Source organism: Drosophila biarmipes, chromosome 2L (genome assembly GCF_025231255.1).
Source record: "Drosophila biarmipes strain raj3 chromosome 2L, RU_DBia_V1.1, whole genome shotgun sequence".
In the NCBI taxonomy this organism is placed as follows: Eukaryota; Metazoa; Arthropoda; class Insecta; order Diptera; family Drosophilidae; genus Drosophila; species Drosophila biarmipes.
This window is the reverse complement of record NC_066612.1, coordinates 25,468,352-25,491,641: the sequence shown is the minus strand read 5'-3', so window position 1 is coordinate 25,491,641 and position 23,290 is coordinate 25,468,352. Positions and strand designations below refer to the sequence as shown.

Genomic DNA, 23,290 nt, shown 5'->3' with positions numbered 1-23,290 from the left:
AATGGAACAATTAATTTTTTTTCACGATCACGCATTATTAATTTTAGTTATAATTACTCTATTAGTTGGATATTTAATATTCATATTATTTGCATCATTGTTTTTTATTTGTATTTATTTACATGTAGGTCGGGGAATTTATTAGGGATCATATTTATTTACTCCAACTTGATTAGTAGGAGTGATTATTTTATTTTTAGTTATAGGAACAGCCTTTATAGGGTATGTTTTACCTTGGGGACAAAAATCATTTTGAGGAGCTACTGTAATTACAAATCTTTTATGCGCAATTCCTTATTTAGGAATAGATTTAGTTCAATGATTATGAGGAGGATTCGCTGTTGATAACGCTACTTTAACTCGATTTTTACATTTCATTTTATTTTACCATTTATTGTTCTTGCTATAACAATAATTCATTTATTATTTTTACACCAAACAGGGTCTAATAATCCTATTGGATTAAATTCTAATATTGATTAAATTCCTTTCCATCCTTATTTTACATTTAAGGATATTGTAGGTTTTATTGTAATAATTTTTATTTTAATTTCATTAGTATTAATTAGTCCTAATTTATTAGGAGACCCAGATAATTTTATCCCAGCTAACCCTTTAGTTACACCTGCTCATATTCAACCAGAATGATATTTTTTATTTGCTTACGCAATTTTACGTTCAATTGCTAATAAATTAGGAGGAGTTATTGCATTAGTTTTATCAATTGCAATTTTAATAATTTTACCTTTTTATAATTTAAGAAAATTCCGAGGAATTCAATTTTACCCAATTAACAAATTTTATTTTGATCTATTTTAGTTACAGTAATTTTATTAACATGAATTGGAGCACGACCAGTTGAAGAACCTTATGTATTAATTGGACAAATTTTAACTGTTATTTATTTTTTATATTATTTAGTTCATCCATTAGTTACAAAATGATGAGATAATTTATTAAACTAATAGTTAATGAGCTTGAATAAGCATATGTTTTGAAAACATAAGATAGAATTTAATTTTCTATTAACTTTACTAAAATAAATTCACTATAATAAAGAAAATAATAAAATTTTAAAACCAATAAAAAATAATAAATAATTTAAAGAAAATGATAAAAAACATTTTCATGCTAAATATATTAATTTATCATAACGAAATCGAGGTAAAGTCCCACGAGCTCAAATAAAAACAAAAGAAATAAAAGTTAATTTAACATAAAATAATAAATTAAAAACATCACATCCTAAAAAAATTACACAAAATAATATTCTTATAAATAAAATTCTTGCATATTCAGCTATAAAAATTAAAGCAAATCCTCCTCTTCTATTTTCTACATTAAACCCAGAAACTAATTCTGATTCTCCTTCAGCAAAATCAAAAGGTGTACGATTAGTTTCAGCTAAAGAAATAGTTAATCAAACTAATGCTATAGGAAATAAAATAATTTAAAACCATATATAAATTTGATAATTAAAAAAATAAATGATAATAAAATTAAATCCAATCTAACTTCATATGAAATAGTTTGAGCTACAGCTCGTAATCCTCCTAATAAAGCATAATTAGAATTTGAAGATCAACCAGCTACTATAACAGTATATACACCTAATCTTCTTCTATACATATTCAAACAAATAAAGATAAAAATAAAGAAAAAATTCGAGAAATATAATATCTTAAATAATTAGATAATAATGGATACGTTTGTTCTTTTGTAAATAATTTAATTGCATCACAAAAAGGTTGAGGAATTCCTATTAAACCAACTTTATTAGGACCTTTACGAATTTGAATATAACCTAAAACTTTACGTTCTAATAAAGTTAAAAAAGCTACACTTACTAACACACAAATTACTAATAATAAACTTCCAATTAATGATAAAACAAATTTTATAGAAAACAAGTAATATTTGTAAAATAATTTACATAAACAAATTCTAAATTTATTGCACTAATCTGCCAAAATAGTTTTATATTAATAATATTCATATTTAAAAATATAATTATTTTAATATTTGGACCTTTCGTACTAAAATATTATAATTTTTTAAAGATAGAAACCAACCTGGCTTACACCGGTTTGAACTCAGATCATGTAAGAATTTAAAAGTAGAACAGACTTAAAATTTGAACGGCTACACCCAAAATTATATCTTAATCCAACATCGATATGAACTCTCCAAAAAAATTACGCTGTTATCCCTAAAGTAACTTAATTTTTTAATCAATTTTAATGGATCAATTATTTATAAATTAATGTTTTTAAAAATTAAAAGTTTTTTAAATTTTAATATCACCCCAATAAAATATTTTAATTTATTAAAATTAAATTAATCTTTATATTTTAATTATAAACAAAATATAAAGATTTATAGGGTCTTCTCATCTTTTAAATAAATTTTAGCTTTTTGACTAAAAAATAAAATTCTAAAAAAAATTTAAATGAAACAGTTAATATTTCGTCCAACCATTCATTCTAGCCTTCAATTAAAAGACTAATGATTATGCTACCTTTGCACAGTCATAATACTGCGGCCATTTAAAAAATTTCAGTGGGCAGGTTAGACTTTATATATAATTCAAAAAGACATGTTTTTGTTAAACAGGCGAACATTATTTTTGCCAAATTCCTTACTTAAACTTTTCAAAAGAAAATTTTTTTAAACAATATAATATACTAATTCTATCATTATTACTTAATTTTAAATATTAAAATTAATATTTTAATAAATAATTAAAAATTTAATAAATAATTTAATTTATAAAATAAATTATAACACACTTTTTAATAATTGCTAATTCTAAGCATATATTTATCAAATTTATTTATTATTTTTAAAAATGTATTTTATAGCTTATCTCATAAAATATTAAAATTATAAATTATTTAATTAATAAAATTAAATAAATAAATTTATAATTTCTAAATTAAATTTATTTCTTAAAAAACTAGATACCTTTAAAAACGAATAACATTTAATTTCTAATATAATATTTTAAATAATTTTGTCACATTAACTTATATATTATATTAACTCTTTTAAAATCGAAAAAAATAAATATTTATTTTTTATTTAATAAACGCTGATACACAAGGTACAATAAATTAAATTTTCTTTTATAATAAAATTTTTTAAAATTATCTCAATTTTCTTTTACAATACTAATAAACTATTATTAAAATTATTTTTTCTTTAAACAATACTAAAACTTTTAAATTTATAGTTATTTCTAATATTTTCATTTAAATAATTTAAATTAATAAATAAAATCTAATAAATTTATATTGATTTGCACAAAAATCTTTTCAATGTAAATGAAATGCTTTACTTAATAAGCTTTAAATTGTCATTCTAGATACACTTTCCAGTACATCTACTATGTTACGACTTATCTTACCTTAATAATAAGAGCGATGGGCGATGTGTACATATTTTAGAGCTAAAATCAAATTATTAATCTATATAATTTGACTACCAAATCCACTTTCAAAAATTTTTTCATAATTTTATCCGTTTAAATAATTTTATTGTAACCCATTATTACTTAAATATAAGCTACACCTTGATCTGATATAAATTTTTATTAAAATTATTGAATATTATTGTTCTTATAAAATATTCTGATAACGACGGTATATAAACTGATTACAAACTTAAGTAAGGTCCATCGTGGATTATCGATTACAAAACAGGTTCCTCTGGATAGACTGAAAAACCGCCAAATTTTTTAAGTTTCAAGAACATAACTATTACTACTTTAGCAATTAATTTACATTTTAAATAATAGGGTATCTAATCCTAGTTTTTTATTAAAATTTTTTAACTTCAATTATAATTATACAAAATAATTTAAATATAAAATTTTACTTAATATAATTTCATTTAATATATTTAATTTTATTTTTTAAATTCAATTTAATTAATACTAAACAAATTTATTTGTATTATTGGTATAACCGCGACTGCTGGCACCAATTTGGTCAATACTTTTTAATATTGCTATTTCTAAATTTCTTTAATTAATAATATTAATTACTGCGAATAAAATTTATATATTTATTTTTAAAATAAATATAAATTCACACAAAAATTTACATATAAATCACATTAATAAAAAATTATTAAGCCAAAATAAAACTTTTAAATTATTTTTATAAAATATTTTAAAATTTTATTTTTATTTAATTATTATAAAAATATTAAAAAATAGTAAAATAATAAATAAAAGATTCTAAAATAAAATTTTAATTAATTTATAATTTAAATATTTATAATATGTATATATATATATACAATTTCTATACTAAATAATTTTTATTAATTATTTTTTTTTTTTGAAAAAAAAAATTACTACACAAAAAAATAAAAATATCAAATATTTTTTTTTTAAAGATTAAAATTTAAAATTTTTAAAATTTTTTAAATTTTAATATAAATTTATTTTAAAATTAAAATTTTATAAATTTTATTTTTTTTTTTTTTAAATTATTTTAAAAAATTTTTTTTGTATAAAAATATTTTTCATAAACAAAAAAAAATTAAAAATTTTGAAAATTTGTATTTTTTTTTTACACAAAAATTATTTTTTTTCTAAAAATTAAAAAAAAAAAAGATTATCTAAAAAAAACTATTTTAAACTAAATAAAAATAAAAAAAAATAAAACTTTTTACATTTTTAAAAAAAGGATTTTTATTATTAAAATAATTAAAATTAGTTTATATTTATAAATAAACATACTATAAATAGTATATATATATATATATATATACATCAATAAATTAATAAAATTAAAATAAATTTATTAATAAAATTTTATAAACAATTTATATAAATTTTAAATTTTTAAACTAACAAAATAATTTCTAATTTTATATAATATATATATATATATATATATACATATATAAATAATTTTTTTTAATCACTAAATCTGAAAAATTAGTCCCCTATAAAATATTTCAAAATTTAAATACATTTTAATTCAAAAAATTAACATAAAAATATATTTATTTAACATTTTTATAAACTATTTTTTTTTTAAATATTTAATATTATAATAACTTTAATAAAAAAAAAAAAATAAAATTATTTTTTATTATAATAAAAATAATTTTTTTTTAGTAACAAAAATAAGATAAATAAATTAAATTTTTAATAAAAATTAAAAATATGAATAATTTATTATTATATAATATATATATATATATATATATATATGTATTATATGTATTATATGTATTATATGTATGTACATATAAAATAAATATTTTAAATATACTAAAAAATTTAATTTTAATAATTAAATAAAATTTAAAATTTATTAAATTAATTCATTAATAATAAAAAATCCTCCTCTTTTTTTTTTTTTTTTTTTTTAAATTTTTTGTACACTAAATTCAAGATTAATAGATAATCTATATATATATAAATATTTAATATATTATTATATAGTTAACAATTTAAATAAAAAATTTCACAATCCAAAAATGGTAATATAAATGGTAAAAAAAATTGTGAGGAGTTGAATAACTCCCCACAAATCCCAGCAGCAGATGGCCGGCCGCTCACCAGATACGCGGCGAATTCGCGTAGTGTCGGCGCGGCGGAGATCGAGGACGGAGAACGAGAGAGGTTGGAGATCAAGGACGGAGAACGAGAGAGTTTGGAGATCGAGGACGGAGAACGAGAGAGTTTGGAGATCGAGGACGGAGAACGTGAGAGTTTGGAGAACGTGAGAGTTTGGAAGGAAGAGAGTTTGGAGAGAAAAAGAGTTTGGAGAGAAAGAGAGTTTGGAGAGAAAGAGAGTTTGGCGACAAGGGAGTTTGGAGACAAACAATGGAGACGGAGAGAGCGGAGACTTGCCGGGCGGAGCGAGAGTGCCGTGTGCAAAAAGGAGTAACGGGACGCCGCCGGACTTTGGACTTTGGAAAGAGGGTGCCACATCTCAGCAGCGGTGCGGCACACAAACATGTCGCATGCGTCCCCGGGATCAGCGGGACGGCAGCATCAGGCTGGACGGCGGCGGGAAGCAGTGCGTCAAGGACAAGAGGGTCAAACAGGGACCATGGACTTTGGACCCGATGTGGAGAGTTTTGGCGGGCCGTGTGCAAAAGAGAAATAACGGTTCCCAGAGGCCCTATATAAACCCGCAGGGCGCTGGCAGCGGGATCAATCATTCGGGATCAGTCGTTGAGATCAGTCGGTCAAGAGCAGTCATTGAGAAGAGTCAGTCAAGTGAAGAGCATTCAGTCGCGAGCAGTCAGTCGAGATCAGTCAGTCAAGAGCGAGCAGTCAGTCGAGAGCAAGGAGTCGTCGGAAGCAGCGCCGTGGGAGCCTACGAGGAGCAAGATCGTCACGTCGAGACGTTCGGGATTGGGATTACTAGGAATCTCCGAACTGAGACACAGGTGGCTGAGGTCTAAGGAGGCGCCACACGGCCAAGTTCTGTTCTGTCCTGCCGACGAAGTCCTGGCGGTACGCCTGGAGGGTCTACTAGACTGAGATTTGAAATCGAGAGTAGCAAGCCAGAAGGGAGAGAAGTCCCGGAGCGGCGTAACAGAACCCTTAGAGTAGCGAGCCAGAAGGGAGAGAAGTCCCGGAGCGGCGCAACGGAACCCCTAGAGTAGCGGGCCAGAAGGGAGAGAAGTCCCGGAGCGGCGCAACAGAACCCCTAGAGTAGCGAGCCAGAAGGGAGAGAAGTCCCGGAGCGGCGCAACAGAACCCTGAGAGTCACGGGCCAGAAGGGAGAGAAGTCCCGGATCGGCGTATACCCTCGAACACAGCACAGAAGTCAAGACCTACAGCCACCTGTCAGGAGTAGTTCGCAGGACATCGCTACCAGCGAGCAGGACACCACACAGCAACGGCCACGCAAGGAGGATCGAGCCCGCAGAAACGGCACGGACAGTACGCGGAAGGGTGAGGCTAGGGTGGAACGTTCGTTTACACGAGGTACGGAAGCGAAGTGAAAGGTGAGGCAGCTTCCTGGCGTTCTGCCTTGACTGTCCGCACGATCTGAGCGGAAGCCCGTGGGACCATCCGGGACAGAGCAAGGGACAGGCGGTCGGGTATCGAGAGGAGTGATCCTGGAGAGCTCGTCAGTCTGTTCACCCTAGTCTGAGAACGGTGACGCTTCCCTAAGCCCGCACGGCTGACCCCATAGCGAGTCTAAACCGTGGCCAAGCAGTCACCGAGCCAGCCACGTCAGGAGCAATCAGCGGGCAAGAATCTTCGAGGAGCGACAAGACAACCCACACCGTCGGAGACAGCGAGGCGAGCAAGTTATAAAGCCGACTGCAGTTATACCCGCAATAAACCCACTCCGAACCCGAGAATTCTGTGCTTTCTCACTGAACTCCTGGGCGGTCACGTTTATATAAATTTGGTGGGACGAACACACACAATCTACTGAGCTAGCCGCACAAATACCGTAGCGAGCAGAAACCAAAGAAATCAGTTCGTTACATCTGGCGCCCAAAACGTGATTGTCCCAGCGGTGAAAGCAACATAAACAGAATGGGAAAGAATGGGATCTACCGCCTTAAAAAAAGAGAGGACTATCCATGTGAGCGAGCTGAAACAACAACAAACACAGAACACATACGAGCAGCTACAAACAGATACGGTAGACAAAAGGCAAGGATAGCTCCAAGGATACCCGAAAGACACGAGAAAAAGGGTCCAAGGAGAGCTCCAAGGATACCCAAAGGACACGAGGAAAGGGGTCCAATGATACCTCCAAGGATACCCGAAGGACACGAGGAAAGGGGTCCAAGGATACCTCCAAGGATACCCGAAGGACACGAGGAAAGGGGTCCAAGGATATCTCCAAGGATACCCGAAGGACACAAGGAAAGGGGTCCAAGGATAGCTCCAAGGATACCCGGAGGACACAAGGAAAGGGGTCCAAGGATAGCTCCAAGGATACCCAAAGGACGCGAGGAAAGGGGTCCAAGGATAGCTCCAAGGACGCGAGGAGAAGGTCTTCAAGGATCTGATTAATACTGGGAGCAGCAGTCTGCCGAAGGAAGGGGGAAGTCGGCACAGCTGAGAGAGCTGTACCGAAAGAGGCCAAGCATCACGGAGAAGGACATCATGCCCAGACGAGGAGACGGGATCGCGGGCCGGATCGGGGTCCAAACCAGGAAGCACAGCTGCTGGAGTCTGAAAGGGCACTCGTGGTCAACAAAGGCAACCTGCCAAAAGAAAGGAAGCTGATGAGCACATACAAGGAGTCGGGTGTGTGATCAGAATACTTACGCAGTGGCAAGGACAAATGGAAACGCCGGGCTGAGGGGTAAAAAAAAACTAAACTTCTGCCGACCGGTGCACGGGCATAAACAATTTGCAAAATCACCATTCAACAGGGAAGGGGGCGCCTCGATAGGCGGTCGATTGGCACTGGACGATAGTGCGATCGATGGGCACAAGAAAATGGAAATATCGGTGATGATGAACATCGCGGCTCGCAAGTGGCAACGCCGCACCTGCGATATCGATATCGTGAGCAGGCCCTCTGGGTATCGATAGCTGATTAATATCGGTGCCCAGTGGGAACAGATGGAGGATCGGCGCGGGAGATTCGAAATTGCTATACGGAGGACGACCGGCGCTGTGGAAAGGAAACAAGATGGAAGCGTCGAGGGAGCAACGAGGGAGCACCGAGGGAACCGGAACGAGATGCGCCCTGACTCAATGGCTAGGATATACAAGGGAACGCCGGAGAGTGGGAGCGCTGAGTTTTCTTAATCTTACCCGAAGTAAGGGGGGAATGTGAGGAGTTGAATAACTCCCCACAAATCCCAGCAGCAGATGGCCGGCCGCTCACCAGATACGCGGCGAATTCGCGTAGTGGCGGCGCGGCGGAGATCGAGGACGGAGAACGAGAGAGGTTGGAGATCAAGGACGGAGAACGAGAGAGTTTGGAGATTGAGGACGGAGAACGAGAGAGTTTGGAGATCGAGGACGGAGAACGTGAGAGTTTGGAGAACGTGAGAGTTTGGAGAGGAAGAGAGTTTGGAGAGAAAGAGAGTTTGGAGAGAAATAGAGTTTGGAGAGAAATAGAGTTTGGAGAGAAAGAGAGTTTGGAGACAAGGGAGTTTGGAGAACGAGAGAGTTTGGAGAGCAACAATGGAGACGGAGAGAGCGGAGACTTGCCGGGCGGAGCGAGAGTGCCGTGTGCAAAAAGGAGTAACGGGACGCCGCCGGACTTTGGACTTTGGAAAGAGGGTGCCACATCTCAGCAGCGGTGCGGCACACAAACATGTCGCATGCGTCCCCGGGATCAGCGGGACGGCAGCATCAGGCTGGACGGCGGCGGGAAGCAGTGCGTCAAGGACAAGAGGGTCAAACAGGGACCATGGACTTTGGACCCGATGTGGAGAGTTTTGGCGGGCCGTGTGCAAAAGAGAAATAACGGTTCCCAGAGGCCCTATATAAACCCGCAGGGCGCTGGCAGCGGGATCAATCATTCGGGATCAGTCGTTGAGATCAGTCGGTCAAGAGCAGTCATTGAGAAGAGTCAGTCAAGTGAAGAGCATTCAGTCGCGAGCAGTCAGTCGAGATCAGTCAGTCAAGAGCGAGCAGTCAGTCGAGAGCAAGGAGTCGTCGGAAGCAGCGCCGTGGGAGCCTACGAGGAGCAAGATCGTCACGTCGAGACGTTCGGGATTGGGATTACTAGGAATCTCCGAACTGAGACACAGGTGGCTGAGATCTAAGGAGGGGCCACACGGCCAAGTTCTGTTCTGTCCTGCCGACGAAGGCCTGGCGGTACGCCTGGAGGGTCTACTAGACTGAGATTTGAAATCGAGAGTAGCAAGCCAGAAGGGAGAGAAGTCCCGGAGCGGCGTAACAGAACCCTTAGAGTAGCGAGCCAGAAGAGAGAGAAGTCCCGGAGCTACACAATCTACTGATCTAGCCGCACAAATACCGTAGCGAGCAGAAACCAAACAAATCAGTTCGTTACAAAATCTATATTCAAATATTTATCTAATATTTCTTGGATTTATATAAATAATATAATAATTTAATTAATTATTATTGATTTATAAATTTATATATTGTTGATAATTTATATTACATATATATATATATATAGAAAATTTAAATTATTTAATTTAATTTAATATTTTTTTAAAAAATTTAACTAAAATGTATTATTCAATATAAAATAATAAATATTTTAAAATTGTAATTTTTTAAAAATTTAATAGTAAATAAATAAAAAAAAAAAAGGAGGATTTTTTATTATTAATGAATTGCCTGATAAAAAGGTTTACCTTGATAGGGTAAATTATGCAGTTTTTGTGCATTCATTGACTGATTTATATGTTGTTAGTTACAAAGATTTTTTATATTTAATAGAATTAAACTATTTCTAAAAGTATCAAAAACTTTTGTGCGTCATACACCAAAATATATTTATATTTATTATTTATAAAAAGATAAGCTAATTAAGCTACTGGGTTCATACCCCATTTATAAAGGTTATAATCCTTTTCTTTTTAATTTTTAATAACTCCTCAAAAATTTTATTTATTACAATTATAATTATTGGAACATTAATCACAGTTACGTCTAATTCTTGGTTAGGAGCTTGAATAGGTTTAGAAATTAATTTGTTATCTTTTATCCCCCTATTAAGAGATAATAATAATGTAATATCAACAGAAGCCTCTTTAAAATATTTTTTAACTCAAGCTTTAGCATCAACTGTATTGTTATTTTCTTTAATTTTATTAATATTGAAAAATAATATAAATAACGAAATTAATGAATCTTTTACATCAATAATTATTATATCAGCTTTACTATTAAAAAGTGGAGCCGCTCCTTTTCATTTTTGATTCCCTAATATAATAGAAGGTTTAACATGAATAAATGCTTTAATATTAATAACTTGACAAAAAATTGCCCCATTAATACTAATTTCTTATTTAAATATTAAAAATTTATTATTAATTAGAGTAATTTTATCAGTAATTATTGGAGCTCTTGGATAATAGCTTTTTCTTCTATTAATCATTTACGATGAATATTAAGATCATTAATAATTAGTGAATCTATTTGATTTGTTTATTTTTTATTTTTTATTTTATTCATTTTTATCTTTTATTTTAACATTTATGTTTAATATTTTTAAATTATTTCATTTAAATCAATTATTTTCTTGATTTGTAAATAGAAAAATTTTAAAATTTTCATTATTTATAAATTTTTTATCATTAGGTGGATTACCTCCATTTCTACGATTTTTACCTAAATGACTTGTAATCCAACAATTAACATTATGTAATCAATATTTTTTATTAATATTAATAATAATATCAACTTTAATTACATTATTTTTTTATCTTCGAATTTGTTACTCAGCTTTTATATTAAATTATTTTGAAAATAATTGAGTCATAGAAATAAATATAAATAGTAGTAATACTAATTTATATTTAATTATAACTTTTTTTTTCAATTTTTGGGTTATTCTTAATTTCTTTATTTTTTTTATATTTTAAGGCTTTAAGTTAATAAAACTAATAGCCTTCAAAGCTGTAAATAGAGGGCATCCCTTTAAGCCTTAGTAAAATTTTACTCCTTCAAAATTGCAGTTTGATGTCATTATTGACTATAAGACCAATTTTAATGATTAAGAAGAATAACTCTTATAAATAGATTTACAATCTACCGCCTAAACTTCAGCCACTTAATCCAATCGCGACAATGATTATTTTCTACAAATCATAAGGATATTGGAACTTTATATTTTATTTTTGGAGCTTGAGCCGGAATAGTAGGAACATCTTTAAGAATTTTAATTCGAGCTGAATTAGGACATCCAGGAGCATTAATTGGGGATGATCAAATTTATAATGTAATTGTTACTGCCCATGCTTTTATTATAATTTTTTTTATAGTAATACCTATTATAATTGGAGGGTTTGGAAATTGATTAGTACCATTAATATTAGGAGCTCCTGATATAGCATTTCCACGAATAAATAATATAAGATTTTGATTACTACCTCCTGCTCTTTCTTTATTATTAGTGAGAAGAATGGTAGAAAATGGAGCTGGAACAGGGTGAACGGTTTATCCACCTCTCTCTGCTGGAATTGCTCATGGTGGAGCTTCAGTTGATTTAGCAATTTTTTCTCTACATTTAGCCGAAATTTCTTCAATTTTAGGAGCTGTAAATTTTATTACAACTGTAATTAATATACGATCAACAGGAATTACATTAGACCGAATACCTTTATTTGTTTGATCAGTTGTTATTATTGCTTTATTACTTTTATTATCATTACCAGTATTAGCTGGAGCTATTACTATGTTATTAACAGACCGAAATTTAAATACTTAATTTTTTGACCCAGCCGGAGGAGGAGACCCAATTTTATACCAACATTTATTTTGATTTTTTGGACACCCTGAAGTATATATTTTAATTCTACCTGGATTTGGAATAATTTCTCATATTATTAGTCAAGAATCTGGTAAAAAGGAAACTTTCGGTTCTTTAGGAATAATTTATGCTATACTTGCTATTGGATTATTAGGATTTATTGTATGAGCTCACCACATATTTACAGTAGGAATAGATGTAGATACTCGAGCTTATTTTACTTCTGCAACTATAATTATTGCTGTTCCTACTGGTATTAAAATTTTTAGATGATTAGCAACTTTACACAGAACTCAACTTTCTTACTCTCCAGCTATTTTATGAGCTTTAGGATTTGTATTTTTATTTACAGTTGGGGGATTAACAGGAGTAGTATTTGCTAATTCATCAGTTGATATTATTCTTCATGACACTTATTATGTTGTAGCTCACTTCCATTATGTATTATCAATAGGAGCTGTATTTGCTATTATAGCAGGATTCATTCACTGATACCCTTTATTTACAGGATTAACATTAAATGCTAAATGATTAAAAAGTCAATTTATCATTATATTTATTGGAGTAAATTTAACATTTTTCCCCCAACATTTTTTAGGATTAGCTGGTATACTTCGACGTTATTCAGATTATCCAGATGCTTATACAACTTGAAATGTAGTATCAACTATTGGATCTTCAATTTCATTATTAGGTATTTTATTCTTTTTTTATATTATTTGAGAAAATTTAGTATCACAACGACAAGTAATTTACCCAATTCAATTAAATTCATCTATCGAATGATACCAAAATACATCCCCTGCTGAACATAGATATTCTGAATTACCTCTTTTAACAAATTAGTTTCTATGAGATTAGTGCAATGGATTTAAGCTCCGTATATAAAGTATTTTACTTTTATTAGAAAATTAATGTCTACATGAGCTAATTTAGGTTTACAAGATAGAGCTTCTTCTTTAATGGAACAATTAATTTTATTTCACGATCACGCATTATTAATTTTAGTTATAATTACTGTTATAGTTGGATATTTAATATTCATATTATTTTTTAATAATTACGTAAATCGATTCCTTTTGCATGGACAACTTATTGAAATAATTTGAACTATTCTACCAGCAATTATTTTATTATTTATTGCTCTTCCTTCTTTACGATTATTATACTTATTAGATGAGATTAATGAACCCTCAGTTACTTTAAAAAGTATTGGTCATCAATGATACTAAAGTTATGAATATTCTGATTTTAATAATATTGAATTTGATTCTTATATAATTCCTACAAATGAATTAGCAACTGATGGATTTCGATTATTAGATGTTGATAATCGAGTAGTTTTACCTATAAACTCACAAATTCGAATTTTAGTAACAGCTGCAGATGTAATCCATTCTTGAACAATCCCAGCTTTAGGACTTAATAATTAGGTTAATGGAACACCAGGTCGATTAAACCAAACAAATTTTTTTATTAACCGACCAGGTTTATTTTGTGGACAATGTTCAGAAATTTGTGGAGCTAATCATAGTTTTATACCAATTGTAATTGAAAGTGTAAATTATCCTGTAAATTATTTTATTAAATGAATTATTAGTAATAATTCTTCATTAGATGACTGAAAGCAAGTACTGGTCTCTTAAACCATTCAATAGTAAATTAGCACTTACTTCTAATGAATAAAAAATTAGTTAAATATATAACATTAGTATGTCAAACTAAAATTAATAAAGTATTCATATTTTTTAATTCCACAAATAGCCCCAATTAGATGATTATTATTATTTACTGTTTTCTCTATTACATTTATTTTATTTTGTTCTATTAACTATTATTCTTATATTCCAACTTCCCCTAAATCTAACGAATTAAAAAATATTAATTTAAATTCAATGAATTGAAAATGATAACAAATTTATTTTCTGTATTTGACCCTTCAGCTATTTTTAATTTATCTTTAAATTGATTAAGAACATTCTTAGGACTTTTAATAATTCCTTCAATTTACTGACTTATACCTTCTCGATATAATATCTTTTGAAATTCTATTTTATTAACACTTCATAAAGAATTTATTTATTTTTATTTCATTATTTTCATTAATTTTATTTAATAATTTTATAGGATTATTCCCTTATATTTTTACAAGAACAAGTCATTTAACTTTAACTTTATCTTTAGCATTACCTTTATGATTATGTTTTATATTATATGGATGAATTAATCATACTCAACATATATTTGCTCATTTAGTACCTCAAGGAACACCTGCAGTTCTTATACCATTTATAGTATGTATTGAAACTATTAGAAATATTATTCGACCAGGAACATTAGCTGTTCGATTAACAGCTAATATAATTGCTGGACATTTATTATTAACTTTATTAGGAAATACAGGACCTTCTATATCTTATTTATTAGTAACATTTTTATTAGTAGCTCAAATTGCCCTATTACTTTTAGAATCAGCTGTAGCTATAATTCAATCTTATGTATTTGCTGTATTAAGTACTTTATATTCTAGAGAAGTAAATTAATTATAATGTCTACACATTCAAACCACCCTTTTCATTTAGTTGGGGAGGCATTTTCCCTGGCCCTGAGCGTGTTTTGCGGCCTAACGATCTTATTCTGGACGTCCGTCTGTGGGTCATCTGGGTGCTTTTGCACGATGTCGACTGGCCGTGTGTCAACGACAGAGTGAATTGATTTATTATATTTGGCGGTTGCCAATAAAATAATTTCCACAGTATCGGTTATCCCCTTGTCGATTTTTAGGCAACGAGCAAGCTCCAATAGGGTACTGTGAAAGCGCTCTACTTGCCCTTTTGAAACGCTATGAAGTGGTGGGGCATTTGCAATGCTGACACGAAAATGGTTGTCAAGCATGGCTGAGATAGTGTGCGAGTTTAACGAAGGTTCATTATCGCAATAGACTACTCTAGCCCTAGGGAAAAAGTTCATGATTTGGAGTATGGCCGGTTTAAGATCCTCGATTGTCCTAGAGTGGACATGTTGCACAACTGCAAACTTCGAAAACTTGTCGAAGTATTTCTTGTCTGTGGAAAAGATGTCGATATGTAGCAGTTCTCCCACATGAGAGGGGATCGGAGTCTCGCCTACCTCATGCTTCTTTGGGTGCCTATCGTACTTGGCTTTCGCACATGTTTTGCAGTTTGCTACAATCTCGGTGGCTAGCTTGGCCATCTTTGGAAAGTAGTACTCGGAGAGTATCTGCTTAACATTTTCTTAGGCCGATCTGTGAGCCCTGTTGTGCTCGACGGTGAGGATTTCCCGTCTCTCAGGAACTGCAAAAATATCCGTTACACGGTTTTTGCAATGCCAAAATTTGGTGGCTGGAAACTGCCAGCGTGGGCAACACACAATGAATGGCGTTTACGCCTTTAGGAACGATTATATCTGCGAGTTTATTAAGTAATGACTCTTTGCAGGAGAAGTTAATCACATGACGTCTCTTGTTTCCAAAGAGGACGAAGCTGCGTTTTAACGGAAAGCGTGCCTCCTTGTCCGTGGTTTCAATGGTATAGGTTAGCGACAGCTCACTGTGAATTGTGGCCGCGCTAGAAAAAGCCTCTTCCTCTTCCACAACGTTAAGTTGCTGTCTTGAGATGGCATCCGCAAAAAGATTATCTTTGCCGGGCTTGTAAAAAATTTTAGCGCCGGACTCGTCGATGCGGGCTTTCCACCTACTGATTTCCGCGTTCGGATTGGAGGTCAACGGTTGGTGGTCAGTAAAGATATTTATATCCGCAAAAAGATTATCTTTGCCGGGCTTGTAAAAAATTTTAGCGCCGGACTCGTCGATGCGGGCTTTCCACCTACTGATTTCCGCGTTCGGATTGGAGGTCAACGGTTGGTGGTCAGTAAAGATATTTATATCTTTGACTGCATATAAATAGTGGCGTAATTTGGCCAGTGCCCAAACTATAGCTAATAGCTCCCTTTCATTGGTAGCGTAGTTAGCTTCCCTGTCCTTTAAGGTCCTAGAGATCATTGTTATGGGTCTTCCTTCTTGGGATAGGACTGCGCCAATGCCGTACGCTGGGGCATCTGTTGTTAGATCAAATGCCTTTTGGTAGTCGGGGTATCTGAGGATGACATCCTCGGAAGCCAGAATGTTACGCAGTTTTTGGAAAGCCAGCCGTTGGGGCTCGTTAAACTGCACCTGGATGTTTCTGGATCTGTGTCTACTGACACTTCCAAGTTCCCCTTTCAAAATATCAGTGATGGGCCGAGCTATGGATGCAAAATCTTTTATGAAGCATCTATAATAGCTGGCCAAGCCAAGGAATGATCTGACTTCGAATATGTTCCTAGGCTCTGGGAATTCCTGAATGGCTTTTATTTTTTTCTGGGTCTGTGGTAGCCCCGTTATTGGCGACTATGAACCCTAAAAAGCTAACGCTTTTCTTGAAAAATCGTGACTTTTCTGTTGATACCCTCATATTTGCATCCTGTAGGCTCTTGAGAACCCAATCCACGTGCCGGATGTGGGAGTTTTCGTCCTCCGAAAAGACGATAACATCATCAACATAGACATAGCAAAATTTGCCAATCTGCTCTCGCAGTATGTCATCAATTGTTCTTTGGAAAATGCTGGCTGCATTTTTTAATCCGAATGGCATTCTGTGAAACTCGTACTTTCCTCCGTTAACGGAAAAGGAAGTTTTTTCACGGTCGCATTATGCCAGCGTAATCTGATGATAACCGGACTTCAAGTCCAGGGTTGTGAAATACTTGGCCTTGCCTAAGTTTCCTAATATCATCGAGATGTTAGGCATGGGGTATCGATCGGGTATTGTTTTCTCGTTTAGTTTGCGAAAATCCAATACCAAACGCATTTGCCGCCTGCCAGTTTCGTCGGTGCCCTTTTTGTCTACAACCCATATTGGGTTATTGTAGGGGGATTTCGACTTTTGGATGATGCCATTTTTTAGCAGGTCTTGGATTTCGCCATTTACAAAATCAGCTGCCCCCATTAGATATGGGTAAAGTTTGGCATAAATGGGCGACCGCTATGGTGTACGTATCACCAGTTTTGTCAGCGCTCTGGACAATGTGGTTTACCCTTTGTCTTTTTTGTGGAGATTTGGAGATTTTTACCGCCACTATATTGGGAATTATCATGAGGGGCGGCCTGCTGACGCTCTTGCGCCTTAGGAAATTGTTTTTTCTCCCTATCTTTCTGGCTTCTTGCAAATGATGATTCCTTGGGCTTCGCCGCGAAGAGGAGAGATAATTACGCGAAGGGCATCATCCCGGAATTTTTCGCATAAAACTTGTGCGAGGTGGGTGAGCTTCCTTTCAACCTCGTCATAATATTGTAGAAGCGAGAGACTCCCCTGTCTGAGGGTGCCCATCTCCTGCTCTATGACATGCATTGTCCGCTTGTCACTATAAGTAAAGTCGAGTCGATTTATAATCGCGTCGAAATTACGCACTGTGCCAAATGAGGAGCGCCCCTTATTTTGCTCCTAATTATAATAACTGCCTGATAATGGCGTGAACTTCCTACGAAATCCTTAAAAATACAGTATGCGCTTACTGCCGCCTGCCGCCAGGAGACGTATGTTTTCTGGGCACCCGAAAATTCTGGCAGGCATTTGACGGCGTCTAGTGGCTCATTACAAATGACGGTGTTATTAATGTCTATGGGTGTATAAACTTTAATCTGAGGAGCTACTGTTGGGGCGGGTGCGACCTGTATCGCCGCCACTTGGTTGGCCAGTTGTTGGATAGTCTGGCGCAACTCATTCTCCCTGCGCTGGCTGTCCTGTAGGGCAGGTTGGTAGGTTGACGGCAGCCTCTATTACCGCCTTTATTTGATCTGGGTTAAATGCCATGTTTCTGGCTGAGGGAGTGCCGACGCTTACACTTTTCGGTGTAGAAGTTCTTGCCGGCTCTTCGGTCTCGGATTCAGAGTCACTGGGGACCTGCTTGCTGTTCCTATATTGTTGGAATGGGTTACTCATATGGTGCTGTGCAAGCTAAATCGGCCCAGCGCTCAAGCGGTCTTGCCCACGGATATGGCGAGGGGGCCGCGGGGGCTGAGATGCCGCTTGGTAACGATGGACGAGAGCTCGTTGAAAAACTGAGCTGTTGCCTTGCCAAGCAATGACAAGGGGAAAGGGGATCGCGGGGACCGGGTCTCCGCTATGGCAAACAAAAATATAAACAACAAAAATTGACACAGTAAAGATCCGTGGTGGCTAAGCTGCCGTTCTGAAAGACAAAGAAGCGAAGCTAAACAAAATCGAAATACAAACGTCGCGGTGTCGAGTTCGAGTGTCGTAGTGGAGTGGGTAAGCGATGGAAACAAAAACAAACCCAAGATTGTTGCGAAGGTAACACAAAGAATTTAGGTGTAAGCAAAAATACGATTACATATAAGGGGTAAATTAAATGCACAAATTTAAATGAGACAGTATCCGTCGCCAATAAAAATATATCAATAAATGCACAATTAATAAATTTATTTCCCGGCGGCGCCTTTGCGTCTAGGCTGGGTATTAAATATGTAATCTGTAATCTGTAATATTATATTGGCGATAATATTCGGCACCAAGATATTTATTGAAAGAATTTAAAAAATGCAAACAATGAAAAACATAAATAATATCACTTGTGATTACACCAATAAAATTGTCAACCAATTAGTGAGAATGTTTATTTATAAAAATGTTAACACAAAACTCTAATACACAGCTGCAGAAAATATAGTGTATTTAAATATTTTACAATGCAGATGCCGGAAAATTTTTTGGAACAGAAGTGCTCACTTACATAATTTCCCGACTTAGATGGGTAATTTACCGTGCGCGCCAATTAGTAAATGTCCCCTGGCAGCAATTGAAGTTTCTGTAGCGGGAGGGGTTGTGCCGGGCAAGTCAGCCTAGCGGTCTTCCTTCTTAGTTAGGAATTATGTAGGGAGGAACTACCTCCGTTATCATTGGCCCTTAACAACCAATAATAAAAAATGTGAAACGGATGAGCCGGAGTCAAATTCAAGAGCGATGGCACTGTCTTTATTGAGATATCAAAATGAACTGAACTTAAAGCTAACATAAAAAGGGACTCATAGCGGCCACTCCAATGGGTAGTGCTTGCCGGCTATGCACGGGCTTCCGGCCAGACGCTGGGTCAGCAATTTGGCCGGAGCGAGCTTTCGTACGATCGGTCATTGCCGTCGCCCGGTTAATGTAGTTAACGTATGTATATTGTGAGGAGTCGCCCTCACAAATAGCGCCCACAACATCGGCAGCCAGCGACAACAACAACAGCAGCCAGCGACAACAACAACAGCAGCTAGCGACAACAACAACAACGCCAGTTAGCGCCAACAACATCAGCCGCCAGTGCCAACAACATCGACAAACAGCGCCAACAACATCGGTCGTCAGCGACAACAACATCGGCAGCCAGCGACAACAACAGCAGCCAGTGGCAATAGCAATAGCAACAGCAGCCAGGGAAAACAACAAAAAAAACCCTCGCGCATAACTTTGTAAAAACTTTTTACAGTTCACTTAATATGTAAGCTTAACCAATAATTTTAAGATTGCTAGTTATATTAGTACCCAAGAATTATCTTAAGCTAAGCTTAACACACACCAGGAGAGCAACGAAATATTCACCACGATAAGTGCAGCGCCGCACAGGAGCAAGCGAGAGAGGACATGCGATCGAGGAGGAAAACAATCCCTGTAAATTGGCACGCGCTAAGGGAAGAGCAAGAGAAAAGGAGTACCGAAACTTCGACAAGTGGAAAAAACCCAAAGCAGCCGAGAACTTGAACAAAACGCGGCGGCAAAGCTTGACTAGGTCTCTTTTGGAAAAGGCGGTGCACGGGATCAGAAGTGCGAGGAGTCATTTTGCAAAGGCGGTGCATGGGATCAGAAACAGGTCTATCTTTTTGGAAAACGCGGCGCTCCGGACCAGAAGTGCGTGCAGTTCACTTTTGGAAAACGCGGAGCAGGGGACTCTTGAAAAGGCGGCGCACGGGATCAGAAGTGCGAGCAGAGCAAATTTATGTGGACAACAGGAGTACTTTGCCTTCGGGCTGATGCCAAGTGACCCAGGAAAGAGTTTACCTAGACGACCTCGAGGAGAGTGTGCCGCCCCAGGACCAGCGGCGAAGCACCCGGAGTCATGCGTGTGTGTGTGCGTGAGAGCGAGACGGGTGAGTGAGTGGAGTGAACCGCATTTTGGCCAGCGAGAGTCCCGTGCAATGAGAAATTTCTCGAAGGCCTCGATGCGGCTTTGCCCAGAGTAGGCTAGAATTTATAAACCATGACCTAACCTAACCCGTTAATTGCGAGCACTGAGAAAAGCATGAACCAAGAAATAAAATGCTCTAATAAATATAAAATATTTCTCGCCTGATTTTAACACAACTCGTTGGAAAAGAATACAACCAAGCTGGCCACGCATAAATACAGATATTCGAATACAAATGCCTAGATTTTAGGCCATAAATTCTGCCCTAGGGAAAAGCTCAATCTCCTCTTTCTCGGCCTTCTCGTAGCGAATGCTATGAGCCAGGCCCAAATGCGCGGTACCGCTGACCCTTTTCACTCTGCTACAGACACCGAATAAACTATTTCTCTCACTCCGTACACCGGTGGCTGACACTCTACATCTCACGCCAGCCAACCGATTTTCGTCTTAGACCTTTTTGTCCCATATCTTTACAAATATTTTCGGTAAAGAGACCCTGGTGGGACTGAGTATATCCCAGCCTACGAGACTTCTTCATAGAATGGCGCCCGAACTGGGACATGGGGTTTACGGAATTTTTGGACGACCTAAATATGGCCTAAAGACCCATCTGGGTACATGAAGTTTGAAAATTTTCGGTTCAGTCCCTTAGAGGCGAAATTTTTAAGTCGGAACGTAAGGAGAGTCAAATATCGAGGGAAAAAAAATTTCTAGGTCAGGAAACAAGGAAATATATATATATTTAAAAATATACCAACGCATCGAACATAACCTCATAAAAAAAAACTTAGAATTGAAGCAGAGCACATGGCATTCGGGAGAACTTATACAAAAGTATACCCACACACAGCGAGAAATTTCTAACGCACGCAAACACACATACATTTATTTCTAAGCAGAGCAAAGTACATAACCTAAAGTCAGAGATTCCTTGTTCCAAGATCACGTGACCAGCAAATCACGTGAGGAAGAAACACATACAGGTAGATAATCGGAAATAGAGAGAGAGAGAGCGAGAGCCCTCTAGGCTAGCCAACTCAGGTCACGAGAGTTTCGAAAGCACGAGGTAGGGAAAAGCTAACGTATACTCCCCACAGCGCAGCCATTTTTTTTTTTCGTTTTCACTCTCATCGTCGTCCCTCTCACACGAGCAGGAGTCGAGCAAGTACAGGCAACGGGATAACATCGTTTGGGGGGCTTCTCATATAACCATCGCCGAGTCAACACGTGCATCGGCAGCCCTCAAAAACATCGTCGTGAAAAAGTTTAAAACTACATCGTCGTGGAACAAAATTCAATCACCGTCGAGGAAAATTTAAGAATAATATCGTCGTTGGACATCGGATTGTGGTCACCATCGTTACAAGTTGCAATTCAGTAAATTCTTGTGACAAATAAAATAAAATTTTCAATGAAGATTTTAACCAGTTCGAACATCGTTTGACCCTCGTCCAAGAATTTCTTTCGTCCTATCGAAACTTTTCCTGTCGTTTGCCAGTTAACTATTATTTCACAGCAATATGGGGGCGCGTTGGATTTCGTATCTCCGGAAGCGGGAATTGGAGGCGATTCTGAAGGAGTTTTCCTTGAAACAACCGGAACAGTTGAGGAAATGAGGAGCTGGAGATAGCCGAGCGACTACAGGAATGCGAGGCGGAAATTACAGCCGCACTAACGGATAGGAAGCAGCGTTCACCGACTCCGAACCCACACCCACCGGGTCCAACGCAGCTTTAGGTGCCAGCACTGGAAGGCAGAGGTGCCGCCGATGAAGTCGGAGAATCATCCGGTCAAGCGGGATATTTTTCCCAGGAAAGCAGAGATGTCCGCAGCCACGCTAGCGGAGAAGCTGAAGAATTGTAGAATCACTTCACACCTGGTCTTTTGAAGGATACAACTGAGCACTGGTTTCGGACAAGCCAGCTGCTAGGAAAATCTTGGACGAACTTCAAGAAGGCGTTTCTTGACATCTTTCTGCCACCCAGGTACTTTCAGCGACTCGAGGATGAGATCCGCACCTGAGATCAGCGACGAGGAGAGACTTTCAAACAATACCTAGTCAACATCAGACTCATGATGCACAGAGCGGGGTATAATCCGGAGCAGGAGTCGGACCGGATCTATGAAAATCTCCAACCGGAGTATCAGATGTACGCAAGGTAGCACGACCTCACCACTTTGGAGCAACATACCACTTTAGCGGTAAACTACGAGGTCACCCGCGATCGCTCCGAAGCCATGCCAGAATGTTGGCCGAACCACAGCCAGCGCCTAGAAGGAACGAGTACGAGATCTCAGCGTATGCAGGAGAACAAAATTTCACACGACCAGCCAGACGACCACCCACCCCAGCCACAGTTGCACCATCAGTTCCTCGAGTGGGGAACATGTCAATGGTGCCGAATTTAAGTCTTGCTTTGCAGGAATTGTGCCCAGGAGGACCACCGGTCAGCTACATGTCGCAATCCCAGAGTCCTCTTTTGTTGGGATTGTGGTCGCAGAGGATTCCGAGTGTTGCCGTCGTATCCAGCCGGGAAACGAGAGGAGTCTTCGCCCCTCGGGAGTGGACGGAGACTGCCTACAGGAATCCCCGGAATTAGGAGAAACCTTACAGGTTCAGTCGAGCAGAATTATCGCGC

General features: G+C 36.2%; 4 pseudogenes; 3 read left to right on the top strand and 1 right to left on the bottom strand.

Moving 5' to 3' along the window:
* Positions 1–1,044: 1,044 nt before the first annotated feature.
* On the bottom strand, positions 1,045–1,895 carry LOC127010720 (NADH-ubiquinone oxidoreductase chain 1-like; annotated as a pseudogene).
* An 8,566-nt stretch (positions 1,896–10,461) lies between these two features.
* LOC127010747 (NADH-ubiquinone oxidoreductase chain 2-like) lies at positions 10,462–11,907 on the top strand (annotated as a pseudogene).
* A 152-nt stretch (positions 11,908–12,059) lies between these two features.
* On the top strand, positions 12,060–13,255 carry LOC122818133 (cytochrome c oxidase subunit 1-like; annotated as a pseudogene).
* A 66-nt stretch (positions 13,256–13,321) lies between these two features.
* On the top strand, positions 13,322–14,097 carry LOC127010718 (cytochrome c oxidase subunit 2-like; annotated as a pseudogene).
* Positions 14,098–23,290: the final 9,193 nt, after the last annotated feature.